Source organism: Microtus ochrogaster, linkage group LG5 (genome assembly GCF_000317375.1).
Source record: "Microtus ochrogaster isolate Prairie Vole_2 linkage group LG5, MicOch1.0, whole genome shotgun sequence".
NCBI lineage: Eukaryota > Metazoa > Chordata > Mammalia > Rodentia > Cricetidae > Microtus > Microtus ochrogaster.
In genome coordinates this window covers 64,136,066-64,142,703 of record NC_022031.1, presented here as the reverse complement: position 1 = coordinate 64,142,703, position 6,638 = coordinate 64,136,066, and the positions used below count along the sequence as shown (strand labels likewise).

The following is a 6,638-nucleotide window of genomic DNA, read 5'->3' as shown; positions in this document are numbered from 1 at the left end:
ACACTCGGAAGGAGAAGAAGACGGATGAGCAAGTCATCAGCCTCGGACCTCCAGTGGCTGAAGGAGAGAATACATTTGGCGTCTGCCAGAGCCTTGAATCCTTCAGAGACACCTTTGTCCATGCAACACATCTTTCTGGCAAGGAACCCATCTGACGAATGACTGTGGAAGGAGAAAGAAAGGCTGACCGAGATGAGACGTCTCTATATGCCGCCATGTCGGCTACCCAGAATGCAGCAGCCCAGAAAAGATGCAAGGGAAGGCCCAGCATGTCAAACTCGGGGCCACAGGATGAAACAGGACCAACATCCCTGGACCAGGAACCCAGTCAGCACTCAGAGCTCTTGCTTACTCAAAGATGAAGATTGGGCAGATTGAGGATGTCACCTCCATCCCCCGTGACAACACTCAAAGGTGGGGGGAGTCACCATGGTCGCCGTCTGTGAACAGGATTTCTCAAGTTATTTCCTGTCAAGAAATTGCTTTGCAGGTTACTTCTTAAAGTTTCTAAGCTGGACTGTGGATATAGCTCAGCTGATAGACTGCTTGTCCGGGATTCACAAGGCCCTGCACTCAGCCTCAGCATCATACAAATGAGGCGCGTTGATGCTCTCCAGTGATCCCTGAACTCAGAGGGGGAAGGAAGACCAGAAGTTCAAGGTCATCCTTAGCCACTATCAAGTAGAAGGACAGCCTGGGCTACAGAAGATCCTTTCTCAAAAACCAAACCAAAATTTACCCCAAACAACTTTTAAAAACTTTGGCGATTGGTAGATAATAGAATAACTTTTACTTTCACTTTATAATAATTAGTGAACATGTTTTTATTTCATAAATTGTTCTTTACCTTTGTCTATTTTCTGATTATAGTTTGCTGATTTATTTTTATCTGAGAAACAGTCACTTGGCTCTTTGCAGTATAAAAGTTGTAGTGTTCCTTATATAAATGATTTTTATGTTGGAGCTGTAAGTATTAATATATCTGATTTTGGGCACGGTACATAAAACTTGTTTCTTCTAAATGACCAGCTAGTTATGTTTAAGCTGTTATGTTTATTCTTTCCTTTTCCCATTGCCTCGAGATGCCATGTTTATAACAGGAAAAATTTTTTATATTTATATTTATGGGTTTTTATCTTATTTTTATCTATACCAGTGACATGCATTTTGAATCACTGTAACCTGTGATCAATCTTGCTGTCCACTAGGACAAAGTTCCCTTTACTGTTTCTTTTCTTGGTCATCTCACATTTTTTCCCTTTGATTTCAATATTTTTAACACGTATTTTAGAAGGTTCTGCATGCATGTGTGTGCGCGCGCGTGTGCATGTAAATCTGACATCTTACACTATGTTGAGTATGACTTTCAAGAACCCTGACTTAACGGACTTGAAGGAGATTAGAAAAGGGGATAGGAGGGTCTGGGGGAGGAAAGGGAAAGGAGAAATGGGATGATGATGCAATCTTAATCTTTGTTGCCTAGGTTGGGGTGTGTCTTGCAGACTGGTTGTCCTTTGCTTTATGTCTATTATCTACTTATGAGTCAGCACATATTATATTGTCTTTCTGGGTCTGGGTTACCTCACTCAGGATGACTTTTTCTAGTCCCTTCCATTTGCCTGCAAATTTCAAGATGTCATTTTTCCCCACTGAGTAGTACTCTATTGTGTAAATGTCATACTTTCCTTATCCATTCTTCACTTGACTAGATCTGGCTATTACAAATAATGTTGCTACAAACATGGTTGAGCAAATGTCCTTGTAATATGATTGATTGTGCATCCTTTGTGTATATGCCAAACAGTGGGAATGCTGGGTCTTGAGGTAGATAGGTTCCCAATTTTCGGAGAAACAATCATACTGATTTTCATAGCAGCTGTACAAGTTTGCACTCCCACCAGCAATGGGGGAGTGTTTTCTTGTTCCACATCCTTTCCAGCACGAGCTGTAATCAGAGTTTTTAATCTTGGCTATTTTGACTGGGGTAAGATGGTATCTCAGAGTTGTTTTGATTTGCATTTCTTTGATGATTAAGGATGTTGATCATTTCCTTAAGTGTCTTTTGGCTATTTGAGATTTTTCTGTTAAGAGACATGCATGGATCCACCTAGGAAGGGGCAAAACAGACATGAACTCCTGAGTAAATTGGGAGCATGAAGGGCAAGGGGGAGGGTGGAAGGAGAGTGGGGAAAAATGTATAGCACATTCCTATCCAAACACTTGAAATGAGAAGGATTTAATAAAAAAAAAAAAAAGAAAAGCAATCTTAAAAATAAACAGAAAGAGAGAAAAGAATCAGGCATGCTACACACTTCAGGAAGGACGTCCTTTGAGAGCCTTCAGCAAACTTTCCCAGTTTCTTTGCAGAGATTTTACATGGTTCTTTGGCTTATCTCTGGGAATAACATTGGCCTTATTTTAAGAACACTGTGAATTGGGCTGTTCCCCTTCAGCGTTTGCTCCCTTCTGTGAAGTGTCCTGAAGTCTTCAGTGTGCCTGGATGCTAGAGAGACCTCTGTGGTACCAGTCTCTTCTGCAGAGTTGCGGTATCAAGCTCTCTGTGTCCTGCTCGGGTGATACAGTCCATGATGTTTCTCTGTTTTGTATCAGATTCAGAGGGAAATATGTGAAAAATATTATGTTCATGGTTTCGATCCTTTCTTATTATTTATTCAATATTGAGATTTTGTTTTCTAAAGCTTATCATTTTTTGTAGAACAGAACAGAACAAAAAGCAAGTACTAAACCCAGTAAAGTTTGCACAACCTCTGCCTTTCACTCTCAAACCTATGTTTATGACACGGATACTTTATGCAAATACTAACTGCAGGCTGACTTCCCTGCTGGCCACGGGCACTCTGGGTTTTGGTTTGAGAAGCGACTTTGTAACAACAACTTTTTATTGTACCAGTCATTTTCTGAGAAGTGATTTGATCTGTTCAACAAAGTAAAAATGTTTTACTGTCTGATATTTTGGTTTTTAAAAAAACATCGAGCTGAAACATCACGTGTAGCTGTTTATTTGTGGATGATCCAGGCGGCAATGCTCAGCTTCATTGCCTGCGTCACACATGAAATGGCCCCGGGGTACTTGTGTGTATCACCTATGAAGTGGCCCGGGGTACTGGTGTTACCAGTACACCTGTTATCTGGCCCTAGTGCCTTTCCGAGATAAATTGTAGCAGGTTCTGGACCTGCAGCTTTTTAAATGCTGGTTTTAATCAGTTAGCTTCACAGAAGGTTCTAGTCTGAAGATGGCAGCTGCTTTCCTGGAACTTCTCCTTCCCCTTCTCACGTCATCTGTAAAGATGTGGTGTTAGGCTTCTGTAAAGTCTAGGACACACACAAGTGAGAAAAACTGTGGTATTTCTTTTCTGAGACTGACTTAATTTGTTAATGGGATTGTGTCTATTTGTATCGTCGTTTTTTCAAACAACGTAACTTAATTCTTCTTTCTGGCCCAAGAAAGTTTCACTGCGAACACAATCCCCATTTTCTTATGCACGCCTCTGTTAGTGGACACCACGGTAGGCTCCATAGCTTGACAATGTAAGCAGTGCTACATCACTCAGGAGACAGCTCTGCCACGGACAAGTAGGACTTCATGAAGCTAGAAGCTTCTACACAGCACAGGAAACAACCAAGGGAAGAGGCTGCTACTAAAGAATGGAAGGAAATCTTTGCTAGCTACACACTTGACATAGGACTCACATCTAGAATGTACACATAATTCAAAAAGCTAAACATCAACCCAGTTGTCAACACATGATCTAATGAAATGATTACCAAAAGATGAAGACTGAACAGCCAATCAACACATGAAAAGATTTTCAGCGTCACTAACCATTCCAGGAATGATAGCCATGAAGAAAATACACAGGCCACTGAAAACAAAAGCTGCAGAAAAGGTGGACAAAAAGGAGCCCTTATTCATTGCTGGTGGAAGTGTTATTAGTCCAAGCACAGTGCAAATCAGTAACAAGGGTCCTAAATAGGAAAACTAGTCCCACTATATGGCCAGTTATATGACGCTTCAATATATACCCCAAAGACTCCATATTAGTGTGTCATAGGCAAGTCCTCTCTTGACTTCATGATTCCATTAATGGCATTAATATAATGCCACCCTCCAAGTTGTCCCTCCCCTTCCCTATGACTTGTGTTTGTGAGATAAAGTTCACTTCTGAGCTTCAGTCAGACTTCTATTTTCTTTTAAAACATATTTCACATTTACCACATAAAGGGCGTCTCTTGTTGGTTTTAGCACAGCCGAAAGAACTCTGGGGTCTTCTTATTTTAATGATTATTGCTCAGACCTCTTGCCTTTGGCCTTCACAGTTCCCAGGAAGGAATCGTATGGATATCTTAGGCTCTTAGAAAAACATTTATTTGGTAGAGAAGAAGGAAGGAAGCTCACTGAGTTTGTACTAGGTTCAAGGCATGCCTGGATCATATGACCATCTCTGAAACCCTGACTGACAGTTACTGTGAGTTTATAACTCTTGATTATCTTTAGCAGTAGAGGAGAAACGATCTTAGAATGTTTACTTCCTTCTTTCTGGGCAGTTAACTAGTCACAGGACTTAGGACAGGTAGATCTGTCTGTTTCCTAAATCCATAGTTTTCCTACCACATCACAGAAACTTTGTAATGACTTTATTGAATAACTGTAACTCCTTACTGCATACTTAATGAGAACCTGGTGAAACAATTACTAAGAGCTTGCCTGAATATAATTACTTTTTAATAATGTCTCGTTATTTTAGATTTCCAGTCAGAAATACTAATCACGTTCATTTGTTTCTTCCTTCATTCCCCCCGACTCCCTCTTCAGCTCCCTTCTCTCTCACCTCTAATGGAAGTTAACGTCATATTCATTGTGTAGCCAAAGATGGCCTTTACGTTCTGATTCTCCTGCTTTAACCAGGTGCTGGGATTGTAGATGTGAACCACCACACTTGTTTAATATGGTGCTAGGTACAGAAACCAGGGCTTCATGCACACAAGGCAAGGACTTTATCAGATGATCTACCTTTCCAGCCCCAAGTTCATTTCTTGAAATACTTTCAAACTAATTGGGTATTGTAGAAATGATGTTTTGATATTAGAAAACATTAAAATTTTGAATACAATTTAAGGAGGTTCCATGCATTTTTCTGATGCCTCTCAGTAGAACCCAGTATAGTATTATAGGAGATGACATTTGATCAGTCATTACCCTACAACACTGTGCTTTTCTTGAGACTTGAGCTTAATGATATATGATGTGTTATGAACTTAATGCATAATGTTGTTAGCTAGGAGGAAATATGACTTCCTAACACGAGTCTGTGTGTGTGTGTGTGTTTGTGTGTGTATGTATGTGTGTACCATCTAATCTCATCTGTTTTTCTGAAATAGTTATTACATTCTACCCTCTTTAGTTTTTTTTTTTACTTACCTTTTGTTCTCTAAGCTTCATTATGTGGTCTTTTTTTGAGTTTTATTCTCTGAGTCATATTTACTCTCTATATTTCTATGTTAAATTACAGATGAGTTTGAGGACCTTATATAAAGCTCATTATGACTCAATATTATGTGTGTCAGTTTGAGTCACTAGAAAATAATTTCAAGGGGCCAAGTCTTTATAAACTAATTTTTATGGAACAGAAATATCTGATGTTCTTTATCCATGGATATGAGTTTGTAAATCTACTGGATAGGACTTTTAATAAAGCATTCTTCAAGTTGTTGCCAATCTGTGATGAAAAATAATTGGTTTCAGTGGAAGAAGACCATGTTAATCATTATTGCATTCAGTTGTGAGGCAGGTTATAGAGAACACATTGAAACGCTATTTCTTATTAAAATTCCTTTAGCACATTAAAACATTTCACTAGCTACTGATGATGGTGATTAATGCCCTGTGGATGTTGCTGTATGAACCCATTGGTTCTCTATTTCTTTGAATGACATTGTTATTGCTGGGTAATGGGCATGTAAAACTGATTTGTTTGGGAATTTCTCAGATCAGGCTCTTAGCCAATCTGGGGTTAGTTAGACTTAGGGCAGTTAGAAAAGGATCTGAATTACCCTGATAGGAAAGCCCACGTCATCACAAGCCAGTCATGTTGCAAAGGCGGCCCTGACTTGTTTTGTTTGGAATGAAAAGCATTTTAACATAGTTTGAATTCTCAGACATGTAGAAATTGAGCAGTTCTGTAGAAAATCCAAAAGCTTGCTTTCTATTTTGGAAAGTGAGAATTCTAGTGTCCCTAGCCTCAACAGTTTGAATTTCAACTGCCCAAACCATTGTGTATCCAGATTGTTTTCTCTCACAGAGACAGAGATGAGTGATTTCTGGCACATCTTATCAAACAGAGTAAAACAAAGGATAGACTCAGAGGAACACATAGGGGAAAGAGAGCACATTTCTTTCTAAAACTGAAGGTTATTCTTGTCTAGATGTGAAATGTATCTTCATCACCAAGACTTTCAATTCTGCTAAATAAAAAAAGAGATCAGCTATAGAGTCTCATGTAGTATTAAAATGTATGAGTAAACACTAACATGTTGGTAAATGTCGTTTGTTGTCCCCTGTGCCATCTTGCTTGAAGTGACACTGTGGGATTTCAGAATAGATTTGCTTGCAATGACCT

At 39.3% G+C, this 6,638-nt stretch overlaps 1 pseudogene; it reads left to right on the top strand.

The window, feature by feature from the left end:
* The window catches only part of LOC101982036, a 10,761-nt pseudogene extending 6,806 nt beyond the window's left edge, over window positions 1-3,955 (top strand).
* Window positions 3,956-6,638: the final 2,683 nt, after the last annotated feature.